Raw genomic sequence first — 17,632 nt, forward strand, 5'->3', positions numbered from 1 at the left:
CCAGTGTTTTACTCAATTGCATTTCTCAGTACTATACATTGACTTGTGTATGTAGAATATACACTAGTCTAAACTAGTCTATCCTTATGCAGCCCTGGTGTTTTAGTCAAACTATAAGTGACTTTATATCACTTCAACAAAACATTTCAGGATCTAACCTCAAGTGAAAACAGGTGTAAATGTATACTTAATGAGCTGTTGTATTTGTCAAAGAGGTATTTTGAACATGCTCCATTGCAGGCCGTAATATGTTGTTAAAAGATAACAACCTCACACACACAGTTCATGGTCCATCCTTATGGGGCCCGCCCTGGATTTCTATCTCACTTTAAAGGATTTCATATTTAACCTCACACACACACTTTTCTAGTGTATCCTTATGGGGCCCTGTCATCTCATTCTCGCTTTAAGTGACTTCACATCATTTGTACAACACATTTTAGCATATAACCTCCGGTTATTATATATATATATATAGTTCTACTTTGTGAGCTGTTATAGGTTTTAAAGTGTATTTTGAATATGAATCAGTGCAGCCTCCTATATGTTCTTGTTAGACTTTAGAATAGGCCATGCACACTGCTTTAAGTTATTTGCCATTGAATAAACATTTAATAGACTTTTCAAATAATGTCACTTTGTTAACTTGTGAGTATCTCAACATACATCATAACTATAATTTCTAAATGCAGTCTTTTTTTCAATCTGAATTCCAGGTGACACACAATCAGGCTCCTGCTGTGGCAGTGGACACGGAGACGCCTTTAGACTGGACTAGCTATGATGGATGTGACCCAAATAGAGCTACAGTCAGGTAAGGGAGTATTGTAAACACTGTTGTCTCTATATATGTTGACCTGTACATGATGTAGCTCTATCAAGATAGCGATGTGTTCTCATTGCTTTTCTGATGCAGCATGTCAGTCAGCTTACTCATGGAGTTATTTGATGGACTTCAGATTCAGGGATGAGTCTTAATCTAAAACGCATATATATCTAGTGTTGCAGCCAGAGAGACATTTAATTTCACATACACACGTTTGTAACCCTAAGCCAAGCCATAGTTGATTGAAAGCTTCATTGATATCAACAAAGGTATGGGGGTTTCAGGTCCCTTAAGGGCCAGTGTTTTACTCAATTGCATTTCTCAGTACTATACATTGACTTGTTGTTAAAGAATATACACTAGTCTGAACTAGTCTATCCTTATGCAGCTCTGGTATTTTAGTCAAACTATAAGTGACTTTATATCATTTCAACAAAACATTTCAGGATCTAACCTCAAGTTAAAACAGGTGTAAATGTATACTTAATGAGCTGTTGTATTTGTCAAAGAGGTATTTTGAACATGCTCCATTGCAGGCCGTAATATGTTGTTAAAGATAACAACCTCACACACACAGTTCATAGTCCATCCTTATGGGGCCCGCCCTGGATTTCTATCTCACTTTAAAGGATTTCATATTTGACCTCACACACACACACTTTTCTAGTGTATCCTTATGGGGCCCTGTCATCTCATTCTCGCTTTAAGTGACTTCACATCATTTGTACAACACATTTTAGCATTAAACCTCCGGTTATTATATATATATATAGTTCTACTTTGTGAGCTGTTTTAGGTTTTAAAGTGTATTTTGAATATGAATCAGTGCAGCCTCCTATATGTTCTTGTTAGACTTTAGAATAGGCCATGCACACTGCTTTAAGTTATTTGCCATTGAATAAACATTTAATAGACTTTTCAAATAATGTCACTTTGTTAACTTGTGAGTATCTCAACATACATCATAACTATAATTTCTAAATGCAGTCTTTTTTTCAATCTGAATTCCAGGTGACACACAATCAGGCTCCTGCTGTGGCAGTGGACACGGAGACGCCTTTAGACTGGACTAGCTATGATGGATGTGACCCAAATAGAGCTACAGTCAGGTAAGGGAGTATTGTAAACACTGTTGTCTCTATATATGTTGACCTGTACACGATGTAGCTCTATCAAGATAGGGATGTGTTCTCATTGCTTTTCTGATGCAGCATGTCAGTCAGCTTACTCATGGAGTTATTCGATGGACTTCAGATTCAGGGATGAGTCTTAATCTAAAACGCATATATATCTAGTGTTGCAGCCAGAGAGACATTTAATTTCACATACACGCACGTTTGTAACCCTAAGCCAAGCCATAGTTGATTGAAAGCTTCATTAATATCAACAAAGGTATGGGGTTTCAGGTCCCTTAAGGGCCAGTGTTTTACTCAATTGCATTTCTCAGTACTATACATTGACCTGTGTTTAAAGAATATACACTAGTCTGAACTAGTCTATCCTTATGTAGCTCTGGTATTTTAGTCAAACTATAAGTGACTTTATATCATTTCGACAAAACATTTCAGGATCTAACCTCAAGTTAAAACAGGTGTAAATGTATACTTAATGAGCTGTTGTATTTGTCAAAGAGGTATTTTGAACATGCTCCATTGCAGGCCGTAATATGTTGTTAAAGATAACAACCTCACACACACAGTTCATAGTCCATCCTTATGGGGGCCGCCCTGGATTTCTATCTCACTTTAAAGGATTTCATATTTAACCTCACACACACACACTTTTCTAGTGTATCCTTATGGGGCCCTGTCATCTCATTCTCGCTTTAAGTGACTTCACATCATTTGTACAACACATTTTAGCATTAAACCTCCGGTTATTATATATATATATAGTTCTACTTTGTGAGCTGTTTTAGGTTTTAAAGTGTATTTTGAATATGAATCAGTGTAGCCCCTATATGTTATTGTTAGACTTTAGAATAGGCCATGCACACTGCTTTAAGTTATTTGCCATTGAATAGACTTTTCAAATAAAGTCAATTCGGTAACTTGTGAGTATCTCAACAAACATCATAACTATAATTTCTAAATGCAGTCTTTTTCAATCTGAATTCCAAGTGACACACAATCAGGCTCCTGCTGTGGCAGTGGACACGGAGACGCCTTTAGACTGGACTACCTCTGATGGATGTGACCCAAATAGAGCTACAGTCAGGTAAGGGAGTATTGTAAACACTGTTGTCTCTATATATGTTGACCTGTACACGATGTAGCTCTATCAAGATAGGGATGTGTTCTCATTGCTTTTCTGATGCAGCATGTCAGTCAGCTTACTCATGGAGTTATTCGATGGACTTCAGATTCAGGGATGAGTCTTAATCTAAAACGCATATATATCTAGTGTTGCAGCCAGAGAGACATTTAATTTCACATACACGCACGTTTGTAACCCTAAGCCAAGCCATAGTTGATTGAAAGCTTCATTGATATCAACAAAGGTATGGGGTTTCAGGTCCCTTAAGGGCCAGTGTTTTACTCAATTGCATTTCTCAGTACTATACATTGACTTGTTTTAAAGAATATACACTAGTCTGAACTAGTCTATCCTTATGCAGCTCTGGTATTTTAGTCAAACTATAAGTGACTTTATATCATTTCAACAAAACATTTCAGGATCTAACCTCAAGTTAAAACAGGTGTAAATGTATACTTAATGAGCTGTTGTATTTGTCAAAGAGGTATTTTGAACATGCTCCATTGCAGGCCGTAATATGTTGTTAAAGATAACAACCTCACACACACAGTTCATAGTCCATCCTTATGGGGCCCGCCTGGATTTCTATCTCACTTTAAAGGATTTCATATTTGACCTCACACACACACACTTTTCTAGTGTATCCTTATGGGGCCCTGTCATCTCATTCTCGCTTTAAGTGACTTCACATCATTTGTACAACACATTTTAGCATTAAACCTCCGGTTATTATATATATATATAGTTCTACTTTGTGAGCTGTTTTAGGTTTTAAAGTGTATTTTGAATATGAATCAGTGCAGCCCCCTATATGTTCTTGTTAGACTTTAGAATAGGCCATGCACACTGCTTTAAGTTATTTGCCATTGAATAGACTTTTCAAATAAAGTCAATTTGGTAACTTGTGAGTATCTCAACAAACATCATAACTATAATTTCTAAATGCAGTCTTTTTTCAATCTGAATTCCAGGTGACACACAATCAGGCTCCTGCTGTGGCAGTGGACACGGAGACGCCTTTAGACTGGACTAGCTATGATGGATGTGACCCAAATAGAGCTACAGTCAGGTAAGGAGTATTGTAAACACTGTTGTCTCTATATATGTTGACCTGTACACGATGTAGCTCTATCAAGATAGGGATGTGTTCTCATTGCTTTTCTGATGCAGCATGTCAGTCAGCTAACTCATGGAGTTATTCGATGAACTTCAGATTGAGGGTTTCGTCTTAATCTTAGACTCGGATATCTAGTCTTGCAGCCAGAGAGCCAGTTAACCTCACACACACACATTTGTTTCTGGTCCATCCTTATGGGGTCCTGGGATTTCTATCTCACATAAACTGATTTCATGGTTAACCTCACACATGCACACACTTTTCTTGTTTATCCTTATAGGGCCCTCTCGTCTCATTCACACTTTGAGTGACTTCACATCATTTGTACAACACATTTCAGCATCTAACCTCAGGTTATTACATGCATATATTGTTATACTCTGAGCTGTTATATGTTTTAAAGTATATCTTGAATATGGACCAGTGCAGCTCCCTATTTGTTCTTGTTGGACCTCTAGAGCATGCCATGCACTCTGCTTTAAGTTATGTGCCGTTTAAGAAACTGTTTTCAAATAAAGTCATTTTGGTAACTTGTGAGTATCTCAACATGCATCATTACTATAAGTTCTAAATGCAGTCTTTTTTTCAATCTGAATCCCAGGTGACCAACAATCAGGCTGCTGCTGTCGCAGTGGACAACTCTTCAGATATGACTTCCTTGGTGAATGTCTCTCAAATGCAGCTACAGACCAGGTAAGGGAGTAAGGTACACACTGATGTCTCTATATATGTACACGATGTAGCTCTATCAAGATAGGGATGTGTTCTCATTGCTTTTCTGATGCAGCATGTCAGTCAGCTTACTCATGGAGTTATTCGATGAACTTCAGATTGAGGGTTTCGTCTTAATCTTAGACTCGTATATCTAGTCTTGCAGCCAGAGAGACAGTTAACCTCACACACACACATTTGTTTCTGGTCCATCCTTATGGGGTCCTGGGATTTCTATCTCACATAAACTGATTTCATGGTTAACCTCACACATGCACACACACTTTTCTTGTTTATCCTTATAGGGCCCTCTCGTCTCATTCACACTTTGAGTGACTTCACATCATTTGTACAACACATTTCAGCATCTAACCTCAGGTTGTTACATGCATATATTGTTATACTCTGAGCTGTTATATGTTTTAAAGTATATCTTGAATATGGACCAGTGCAGCTCCCTATATGTTCTTGTTGGACCTCTAGAGCATGCCATGCACTCTGCTTTAAGTTATGTGCCGTTTAAGAAACTGTTTTCAAATAAAGTCATTTTGGTAACTTGTGAGTATCTCAACATGCATCATTACTATAAGTTCTAAATGCAGTCTTTTTTTCAATCTGAATCCCAGGTGACCAACAATCAGGCTCCTGCTGTCGCAGTGGACAACTCTTCAGTTATGACTTCCCTTGGTGAATGTCTCTCAAATGCAGCTACAGACCAGGTAAGGGAGTAAGGTACACACTGATGTCTCTATATATGTACACGATGTAGCTCTATCAAGATAGGGATGTGTTCTCATTGCTTTTCTGATGCAGCATGTCAGTCAGCTAACTCATGGAGTTATTCGATGAACTTCAGATTGAGGGTTTCGTCTTAATCTTAGTCTCGTATATCTAGTCTTGCAGCCAGAGAGCCAGTTAACCTCACACACACACATTTGTTTCTGGTCCATCCTTATGGGGTCCTGGGATTTCTATCTCACATAAACTGATTTCATGGTTAACCTCACATGCACACACACTTTTCTTGTTTATCCTTATAGGGCCCTCTCGTCTCATTCACACTTTGAGTGACTTCACATCATTTGTACAACACATTTCAGCATCTAACCTCAGGTTATTACATGCATATATTGTTATACTCTGAGCTGTTATATGTTTTAAAGTATATCTTGAATATGGACCAGTGCAGCTCCTATTTGTTCTTGTTGGACCTCTAGAGCATGCCATGCACTCTGCTTTAAGTTATGTGCCGTTTAAGAAACTGTTTTCAAATAAAGTCATTTGGTAACTTGTAGTATCTCAACATGCATCATTACTATAAGTTCTAAATGCAGTCTTTTTTCAATCTGAATCCCAGGTGGTCAACAATCAGGCTCTGCTGTCGCAGTGGACAACTCTTCAGATATGACTTCCTTGCGAATGTCTCTCAAATGCAGCTACAGACCAGGTAAGGGAGTAAGGTACACACTGATGTCTCTATATATGTACACAATGTAGCTCTATCAAGATAGAGATGTGCTCATTGCTTTTCTGATGCAGCATGTCAGTCAGCTAACTCATGGAGTTATTCGATGGACTTCAGATTGAGGGTTTCGTCTTAATCTAAAACAAGTTAAAACAAGTATTAACTTGAGGTTAGATCCTAAAATGTTTTGTTAAAAAGATATAAAGTCACTTATAGTTTGAATAAAACCCCAGGGCCCCATAAGGATAGACTAGAAACAAACATGTGTGTGTGTATGTGAAATTAACTGTCTCTCTGGCTGCAACACTAGATATATATGTGTAAATGTATACTTAATGAGCTGTCCTCATTTTCAAAGAGGTATTTTGAACATGCTCCATTTTGCAGGCCATAATATGCTGTTGAGACAAAACAACCTCACACACATCCTTGCTTTCCTATCCTTGTGGGGCCCTGGCGTTTTATTTGAACTATAAGTGACTTAATATAATTTTAACAAAACACTTTAGGATCTAACCTCAAGTTAATACAGGTATAAATGTATACTTAATGAGCTGTCCTCATTTTCAAAGAGGTATTTTGAACATGCTCCATTTTGCAGGCCATAATATGCTGTTGAGACAAAACAACCTCACACACATCCTTGCTTTCCTGTCCTTGTGGGGCCCTGGCGTTTTATTTGAACTATAAGTGACTTAATATAATTTTAACAAAACACTTTAGGATCTAACCTCAAATTAATACAGGTATAAATGTATACTTAATGAGCTGTATTCATTTTCAAAGAGGTATTTTGAACATGCCCCATTTTGTAGGCCATAATATGCTGTTGAGACAAAACAACCTCACACACATCCTTGCTTTCCTATCCTTGTGGGGCCCTGGCGTTTTATTTGAACTATAAGTGACTTAATATAATTTTTACAAAACACTTTAGGATCTAACCTCAAGTTAATACAGGTATAAATGTATACTTAATGAGCTGTCCTCATTTTCAAAGAGGTATTTTGAACATGCTCCATTTTGCAGGCCATAATATGCTGTTGAGACAAAACAACCTCACACACATCCTTGCTTTCCTATCCTTGTGGGGCCCTGGCGTTTTATTTGAACTATAAGTGACTTAATATAATTTTAACAAAACACTTTAGGATCTAACCTCAAGTTAATACAGGTATAAATGTATACTTAATGAGCTGTACTCATTTTCAAAGAGGTATTTTGAACATGCCCCATTTTGCAAGCCATAATATGCTGTTGAGAATGTATTAAGTTTTAAACAAAAAACTGTTGTGGAGAATAATACTATTTATATTTCTCAGTGACTGTGGGAGTCTTTTATGTTCTCTGAACGATGTCAGTACTCCATTGGATAATCTTTGTGTTCGATGCAATAGTGTTTCAGCTCTAATTAAGATGTACAATTCTTAAACCTATAACCTTTTTTTTGTGCCTACTTAGAGAAACCCACTGCTGTAAAAAGAAACTGGAGACCACAGGAGTGTGCAGCTGTTGAACGACATTCAAGGAGATTTATTGTACTTAACAAAGTTCCTGGGAAAATGGACTGTCAGCGCTGCATTTCAGCCGAGCCTCAAGCCCTGAGTGACAGAGACTGGAGAGCAGTCAAGTATTTCATTAAAAATAGAATAACATCTCTGAAAAACAAAATGTTGTAAAAAGTGAAAAGTAGACTAATGTTGATATTTTCTTTGAGGAAATCCTATTAAAGTTGTGGGTGGCACTTTATAATAAGTACACACTATTTAACATTATTAAAGCATGAATACACATTGAGTTCATCATTTATAAAGCATTATTCAAACATGAATCCTCATTAGTAACTCGGTATGCAATTCATTCATTCACAGTTATAAATGTTTAATTCTTGATTAATAAGAGTAGGGTTTCACACTTTATAAATGATGGATTTGTCATTTGTAAATGAAGTATTAAGGACTTATAGATGATTACGAAATAATTTGTAAAGTGTTAGTAAATTATTTTAAAAAGCAGCAATTCATGATTAATTCAGGTAGTTACTACTCATTAGTTAAGTATTAGTTAAGCATGTTCTGTGGACTAATTTAAAGTGAAGACTTTATGCTTTACAAAGCACTTATAAGCAGTCTCAAAGCTAGCATAAGTCTCAGTTATCTTCTTAACAGAAAAAGGAAATAGACACAAGACAAATATGTGAATATGCATTCACATATTTACGTAAATATGATGGTGCTGGGATGCCATGCCCGTCAGTGGCACGAGTGTTCCATAGTTTGTTGGCACATAGCTACATATTATTGATTATGCTAGCTATGGCTAGCCCGCTAGTTCTGGCTAGCCTGCTAGCTCGCCAGCTAGCAAGCCCGTCACTGGTCCAGAGAGAGGCATCGGCACGCGCCACCTTAGTTCTAAGTAGGCCAACCCAGGTGATGGCGAGATACTCATCAATCATTTGTGCGAACAAACTATGAAACATGCTACTGATGTGCATCAGCTAACATCAACTGTTCGGCACTACGTGGGCCACACGTGTGCACTCTAGGAGGACCCGATGAGTCCCACGTTGCCTGTTCAGAAAGTCTCAGGCCCATCATCTGGCCAGATTTATTTTTGATCAGGCACTATGATGGGACACAGCGGGTCCTTCGCGCCGACCAATGCACATCAGTCTGCTGGTAAAATTATTGATAATGAGTATCTCGCTATCACCTGGATTGGTCTACTGACAACCGAGGTGCCAGTGCCTCTCTCTGGACCAGTGACAAGCTTGCTAGCTGGTGAGTTTGTAGCTATGTGCAAACACACTATGGAACACTCGTGCCACGGACGGGCATGACCTCCCAGCACCATCATATTAATGTTTTTATCACTTTGTCTTGTGTGTATCTCCCTTTTCTGTTGAAAATATAAGAGTTCTGCTAGCTTTGAGGCACTGCTTAGAAATGCTTTGCAAAGCATAGATAGTCTTCACTTTGGATTAGATCACAGAACATACTTAACTAATACTTTACTAACGAGTAGTAACTACCTGAATTAATTTTGAATTGCTGCTTTTTTTTAAATCATTTACTCACTTTGCCCTTACACTTTAATTTACAAATGGGGAATCCATCATTTATAAAGAATGCAACCCCAATCTTATTAAACAAGAATGAAACATTTATAACTGTTTATGAATTGCATACTAATGAGTTACTAATGAGGATTCATGTTTGAATAATGCTTTATAAATGATTAATTCAGTGATTGTTCATGCTTTACTAATGCTAAATAGTGTGTACTGTATAAAGTGCTCCCAAGTTATGTCTTTTCGACGACAACATGTTGGTTAACGTGTCAATAGACACATGTTCATGTTTTCTTTGTCCGAATTAAGTTTTCTGTTAAATATGTTTGTTAACATGTACCAATAGACGTTTGTTCATGTGTGTGTGTTATTAAAACCTGCTCAATCGATTTGGAGAAGGTTTCATGGCTTAAAGTGTTGAGCATAAGGTAATTCTATGAATACAATGTTAATGCCTTGTCTATCTAAGAGTCACTCTTTGGTTAGTCCTGCTATGCCTTTGGTAAGCAAGGAAAACAATGGATAACATGGTTGCTTCCAGATAGTATTAATGTGTCTTGCTAAGATATATAAATGAGAAATGCGGGCCAGCAAAGATATAAAACCTTGACATGTAAATGTGTGTGTGAGAATGGGCCCCACAAGTTGTGAATGCTAGAAACGGACCCCACGAAGTAACCAAAAAACTAGCGCAAAGAAAATAGTTTGGAAATTTGATAAATGGAATAGATATTAATTTAATAGATTTTTTTGTTATGCTGCCTGATTTTTTACAGAGTTGTAGAACCACTAGAAAGGGTGGGCCCCACAATTGGGTAAAACAAGTTCAGGCCCCACAAAGGAGGTACGCAAGGATGTGTGTGTGTGTGTGTGTGTGTGTGTGTGTGTCTGTGTGTGTGTCTCAGCGACTCGAGGCTCGCCGTGGGCCTTAAACCGGGTCGGTTTGTTGGTGTCGTGGTCAGACTGGAGGTCTCTGGACTGAGAGGCAGGAAGTCGCCGTCTCTGCTCCCTGATTGGACGATCGGTCCGGCTCGTGCGTCGCCTGTCGGCGTTGGATTGGCTGAACGATGGCGTCACGTTCTTTATCGACAAACCGGTAAAACCGTTTCCTCTGTGATCCGCTCTGTGTGCAGGTTGAAACAGGAAGTGTGTCGGAGCCACGAGAAGCCAACTGTCTCAGGATGATGTGTCCTCTGTGTGTCTGTGTGTGTGTCTGTCTGTGTGTCTGTCTGTGTGTCTGTCTGTCTGTGTGTCTGTCTGTGTGTCTGCCTGTCCGTCTGTCTGTGTGTCTGTCTGTCCGTCCGTCTGCCTGTCCGTCCGTCTCTCTCTCTCTTATATATATATGTGTATATATATGTATATATATTTATACATTTATATAAATATACTGTATATTAAAATATTTATATATACAGGACTGTCTCAGAAAATTAGAATATTGTGATGAAGTTCTTTATTTTCTGTAATGCAATTAAAAAAACAAAAATGTCATGCATTCTGGATTCATTACAAATCAACTTAAATATTGCAAGCCTTTTATTCTGATTTATTGCTGATTATGGCTTACAGCTTAAGAAAACTCAAATATCCTATCTCTAAATATTAGAATATCATGAAAAGTATACTAGTAGGGTATTAAACAAATCACTTGAATTGTCTAATTAACTCAAACACCTGCAAGGGTTTCCTGAGCCTTGACAAACACTCAGCTGTTATAAATCTTTTTTTTTACTTGGTCTGAGGAAATATTAAAATTTTATGAGATAGGATTTTAGAGTTTTCTTAAGCTGTAAGCCATAATCAGCAATATTAAAAGAATAAAAGGCTTGCAATATTTCAGTTGATTTGTAATGAATCCAGAATGCATGACATTTTTGTTTTTTTAATTGCATTACAGAAAATAAAGAACTTTATCACAATATTCTAATTTTCTGAGACAGTCCTGTATATATATAAATATTGTAATATATATTTATATATATATATATGTGTATATATGTATATATATTCATACATTTATATAAATATACAATTAAATATTTATATATATATATTCATAAAGCCAACTGTCTGCATATACTTTCTCTATTTCTAGATGTATATATTTATAAATATATATATAAATATATATATACACACATATATACATGTATTTATATATATATATATATATATATTAAGCCAACAATCTTAGTATGCTGCATCTCTCTCTCTCCCTATGTATATATATATATATATATATATATATATATACATATATATATTATAATTAGTATTTTTATATATATATATATATGTATGTATATATATATATATATATATATACACATTTCACCTCATGGAAAACTATAGTGTGTTTTCATGGGATGAATTCTTTCCAAAATGTTTTTCACAAGATAAATAGGAATCTGGAGGAAAATATATAATTTAAAAAATAATAATACTTATTGATTCATAATATTGATCATTATGTCGTTCTGGTCTTGTACGAGTTGGAGCTGAAACAATCAGTTTATTAATTAATTAACAAGCAACATTCTGTCAATCAAATGGACGTTTCCGTCATGTTTAAGCTTCTCACGTGAGTCACGACAAGAAAAAACCTGTTTTATTATTTCAGCTTGAGCTCGAAGAACTTGTTTTGGGCGCTTGATGTATTACAGACAAAACTAATACTCATGAGCCCAAACCATGATGACAATATTGGTGGGGACAACCAGCTTGTTTCCACCGTCTCCTCTGGTTCTGTATCGCGTCCCTACGTAAAGCGTGGGGTTTATTTGTGCTGCCGAGTGTCCCGACCCGATGCTGCTCCGCGGGGGACGTCATGATGTCGGGCCCTTCCTCCGCCCCGTCGTCCCAACTTATTATTCACCAAGGCAAAGCAGCTTTATTGAGAAGTGCTTCATTCTCACACAGATCGTCCCAGAGAGGATCGCATGTCAGACTAAACGTCCTGCCCAGACCCCCCGGCCCCTCCCCCTCCGCTACCCGCTGTGGTCCTGGCAGCGAGTGTGGTAGCGGTGTGCTAGCGGTGTGCTAGCGGGAAGGCCTCATTCATCCGGCTTTGACAGCATCATGAATCCCTTTGATGGAGATTCACTCAAAGAGCAACTTCCAAATGGTGGTTTATTCATCGTCCCCTGCAGGTCGTACTCTGCGACCTGCAGGGGGCACCGGCTACAAAAAGACTCAATATATGTAAATATGGTTCAGCAATTTTCCATCCTGCCTTTTATTACTCTCCTCAAATCTAATCTCCACTCCTGCAGTTTGAGAAATAACCTCATTTCAGGGCCGACACGACGTTCTGAGAACGGGACTGAGTGGATTGATACGGGCCGATCGAGCGCCGGACGTTCGGCGGGTTTAGCTTCGATTGGGATAACAGCCCCACTTAGTCCCCACAGCACCGCTGAGGGGCCGAGGTCTCTCTCTGGGTCGGGGGAGGAAGGAAGAAGACTCCAAGGGCCCTCGGGTTGTTCCAGAAGGGCCCTTTGATCGACCAGAGGCTGTACGGACCACCTTTGGGGCATATTGGTCCACCAAAGGGCTATGTTGGGGGCACTGTAGTCCACCACATGAGGATTCTGGTGGACCAGCATGGCACTTGGGTCCACCTTAAAGATGCTGTTCTTCACATGGGCTCCTGGGGCACCGGATGACCCCCTGGTGGAACGACGGAGGCCCTCGGGTCGGTCAGGATGATCCAGAGGTCACTTTGACCGACCAGAGGGCGTAAAGACCAACGTTGCACTTCAAACTACAGAAGGCACTGTGGTCGACCACAGGGGGAAAACTCACGATGACAAAGACAAGAATGTTAGAAAATAAAGAGCCAGCCCCCCCCCCCCCCCCCCCCACACACACACACACCAGCATAGCAAGCATTCCCGCGTCAGCAGCCGGTGTGAGTGACTGGAAGCAGGCCGAGGCTCACGGGTCACAGGCGTTACTCACGTCACCATGAAAACACCGATGGGGAGAAGACTTCTCCTCCATTACAAACACACACCGTGTGTGTGTGTGTGTGTCTTTGTACACACGCTCTTTGGCTTGTGTGTGTGTGCCAAGTGTGAGTTTGTGTATTTGTACTTGCAGAGGTCACGTAAACAAAGAGAGGAGTTCAACCAGGTGCCACACAGACCTGCAAGTGCAGATCGGACGGGAATCACCGGGACCTCCCACGGCCCGAGTCGGCCTGTCAGCCTGCATCTTCCTCACATCGCTCTTCTTCGCTCAACCCCCCCTCCCTTACCCCCTCCCCCACCCGGGGGGGGGGGGGGTTCACCTTGGCTTGTATATTTTTCACCGGGGCCAAAACATCTTTTCTAAGTCGAAAGGCCCTTCTTCTTGTTCTTCTTGTTCTTCTTGTTCTTCTTCTTGTTCTTCTTCTTGTTCTTCTTCTTGTTCTTCTTCTTGTTCTTCTTCTTGTTCTTCTTCTTGTTCTTCTTCTTCTTCTTCTTCTTCTTCTTCTTCCTCCTCCTCAGACCCTCGACGCCTCGCCCAGCCCAGCTGGGGAGGTTCACGCCGGTGTTTTTTAGACGGCGCGATGAGGACGGCTCCCTCGGGGGGGGGGGGGTGGACATTTAGTTTTTCACGTGGAGACGTCCGGAGCGTTACGAGCGGGGAGGGCAAAGAGGAACGGGGGAAGTAGAAGTGGAATGGATGTGAAAGGGACGATGTATTTCTGGTCATGTGACCATCACCACGACCAGGAAGAAGCTCGGCGAGAAAAAGATGATATTTATGTTCTCTCATTTCAGAATCAGAATCAGAATCAGTTTGATTGGCCAAGTAAGGAATTTGACTCGGTAAAGTATGAAAGGTTTTTAAGCATTCTGAAACACGATGAACACGGTGTCGTGTGCGTGTGTGTGATTGTGTGTGTGTGTGTGTGTGTATCCAGTGATCAGTGTCCATCAAGTCCTCGTACAGTGTGTGTGTGTGTGTGTGTATACGGCCTAAAAATACAATAATGTGTGTGTGCTTGTGTTGATGTGTGTGTATATTAATGTGTATATGTGTGTATATGTATATATGTGTGTATATGTGTATGTGTGTGTGTGCTTGTGTTGATGTGTGTGTATTGTGTGTGTATGCTTGTGTGGATGTGTGTGCTTGTGTTGATGTGTGTGTATTGTGTGTGTGTGTGTATGTGTATATGTGTGTGTATATATATGTATATGTGTGCTTGTGTGTGTGTGTGTGTGTGTGTGTGCTTGTGTTGATGTGTGTGTGTGTGTGTGCTTGTGTTGATGTGTGTGTGTGTGTGCTTGTGTTGATGTGTGTGTGTGTGTGTGTGTGTATGTGTATGTGTGTATATATGTTGATGTGTGTGTGTGTATATGTGTGATGTGTATGTGTGTACTTGTGTTGATATGTGTGTGTATGTATATATATATATATATATATATGTTGATGTGTATATATATATGTGTATATATATGTGTACTTATGTTAATGTATATATGCTTATGTTGATGTGTGTGTGTATATATATTAATATATATATATATATGTGTATGTATATATGTATATATATGTATATATATATATGTGTATGTGTATATATATATATATGTGTGTGTGTGTATATATGTATATATGTATATGTGTGTGCTTGTGATGTGTGTGTGTGTGTATGTGATATATATGTGTGCTATGTGTGTATATATGTGTATGTGTGTGTGTATGTGTATATATATGTTGATGTGTGTATGTGTGCTTGTGTATATATATGTGTATGTATATGTATATATATATGTGTATGTGTGTGTATATATTATATGTGTGTGTATATATGTATGTGATATATATATGTGTATATGTATATATATGTGTGTATATATGTGTATATATATATATATATGTGTGTGTGTATATGTGTATATATGTAGATGTATATGTGTGTGTGTGTGTATATATGTATGTAGATATATGTGTATGTGTGTATATGTGTATGTGTGTATGTATATGTGTATGTGTGTGTATATGTAGATATGTGTGTGTGCTTGTGTTGATGTGTGTGTATTGTGTGTGTAGATATGTGTACTTATGTTGATGTGTATATGTATGTGTATATATATGTGTGTGTATATATGTGGATGTGTGTGTATGCTTATGTAGATGTATGTGTATATATACTTGTGTATGTGTGTGTGTACTTATGTAGATGTATATATGTGATATATGTATATGTGTATATACTTATGTAGATATATATATATATATATATGTGTAGATATGTGTATATATGTATGTGTATGTAGATATGATATGTAGATGTGTATATATATGTGTGTACTTATGTAGATATGTGTATGTACTTATGATATATGTATATATATATATATAGTGATGATATATGTGTATATGTGGATGTGTACTTATGTGTGATATATATTAATGTGTGTGTGTATGTGTATGTGTGTATATAGATGTGTGTGTGTGCTATATGTGTGTATATGTGTATAGTGTGTATGTGTATGTGATATATATGTGTGTGCTTATGTAGATGTGTGTGTGTGATGTGTGTGTGTGTGTATGTGCTGTGTGCTTATGTGGATGTGTGTGTATGTGTGTATATGTGCTATGTGATGTGTGTGTGTGTGTGTGTGCTTGTGTGGATGTGTGCTTGTGTGGATGTGTGCTTGTGTGTGTGTGGATGTGTGTGTGTGCTTGTGTGGATGTGTGTGTGCTTGTGTGGATGTGTGTGTGTGCTTGTGTGGATGTGTGTGTGCTTGTGTTGATGTGTGTGTGTGCTTGTGTGGATGTGTGTGTGTGTGTGTGTGTGTGTGTGTGTGTGTGTGTGTGGATGTGTGTGTGTGTGCTTGTGTAACCGTCTCTCCCTGCAGCCGGGCGGGCCGGTTGGTTTTCTGTCATCCTGAAGACAAACAAACAGAACAGGACCTCACCGGGACCGGAGATATTACAAGACGTTTAAAAAGAAGAGAGGAAAACAACAAACAAGACAATAATCCTGAGAGGGAGAAATAACAACACAATCTAAAAGGAAACAGACTTTAAATGCAAGAGAAATATTAATTTATTTATTGCGTTATTCCCCCAAATGGCCGTCAGCCTCCTCTTCATCCTCTAATGAGAACAACTCAAAGTAAACAACAACAACGAAAACACAAACAACTCAGAAGAGATGAACTCGATGTTCGGATGAAGGAAGCGATAACGCCCGAGCGCAGAGCGACGGCTGAGGGGACCGGTGGCCGCCGCGTCACCAAGGTAACCAACACTCAGCGGCGGTTCGATGGTTTATTACAGAGTGCATCATAAACAAAAAGCATAAAAATAGAAATAATGAAAATCTGTGATCCGGTGCGTTCGGTGACGGCGTGGAGATCTCACGCTGTCCGCCCGCCAGGCCGACAGGGAACATCAGGATGCGGAGCGGCGCTCGCGACCCCCCCTGACCCCCATTCACCAGGCCTTCATTGTCTCGGCCGACACACACACACACACACACACACACACACACACACACACACACACACACACGTGTATCAGGCGTAAACGAAGTGGGACAGGCACCTCATCTGGGGAGATGAGGTGATTAAAGCAGGTGGATTAGTCCGCCTGGGTGAGGTGGCTGATCAGCCGGATGTGTGTGTGTGTGTGTGTGCACAAAAGAAACTGAACCTGCAGGTTTGTGTATACACACACACACAAACACGCACACACACATTCATGCATTTACAGGATACACACGTGCATGCAGGCACACACAGAAGGAGGAGCATCTGGACCCGGACGTGGCTCTTCAGAGTGACGCCACGTTGTGCCCGTGTCGTAGTCAACACGCTTTATTACAGCTGCGATATTATGGTTCATTATTTGCAGTAATATATCATCTTTATTTTATAGGAGATTAAGAAAAAGACACATATCCAATAACTAACTTTCATACATTCACATTGTCTGTATGAAAGTTAGTTATTGGATTACAAGCCCACTAAAGTGTGAACTTCAGCCACAGCCAATAAAACACATACCAATCAAATAAAACTATATATATATATATATATAATAAAAAACTATATATATACATACAATTAAAAAACTATAAATCTCTCTCTCTCTCTCTCCCTATATATATATAATAAACTATATATTTCTCTCTCTATATATATGAATAATAAAAAACTATATGTCTGTATCTCTCTCTCTCTT

General features: G+C 38.9%; 1 long non-coding RNA gene across 1 annotated transcript; it reads left to right on the forward strand.

The window, feature by feature from the left end:
• The first annotated feature begins 410 nt into the window (after positions 1-410).
• Positions 411-8,168, forward strand: LOC130205759 (uncharacterized). Its single transcript, XR_008833963.1, has 8 exons — positions 411-814; positions 1,838-1,935; positions 2,947-3,043; positions 4,054-4,151; positions 4,801-4,892; positions 5,537-5,629; positions 6,268-6,357; positions 7,837-8,168. It is a non-coding gene; the product is annotated as an uncharacterized LOC130205759 (long non-coding RNA).
• Positions 8,169-17,632: the final 9,464 nt, after the last annotated feature.

The sequence above is a fragment of the Pseudoliparis swirei genome, chromosome 15, assembly GCF_029220125.1.
Source record: "Pseudoliparis swirei isolate HS2019 ecotype Mariana Trench chromosome 15, NWPU_hadal_v1, whole genome shotgun sequence".
NCBI classification, from domain to species: domain Eukaryota; kingdom Metazoa; phylum Chordata; class Actinopteri; order Perciformes; family Liparidae; genus Pseudoliparis; species Pseudoliparis swirei.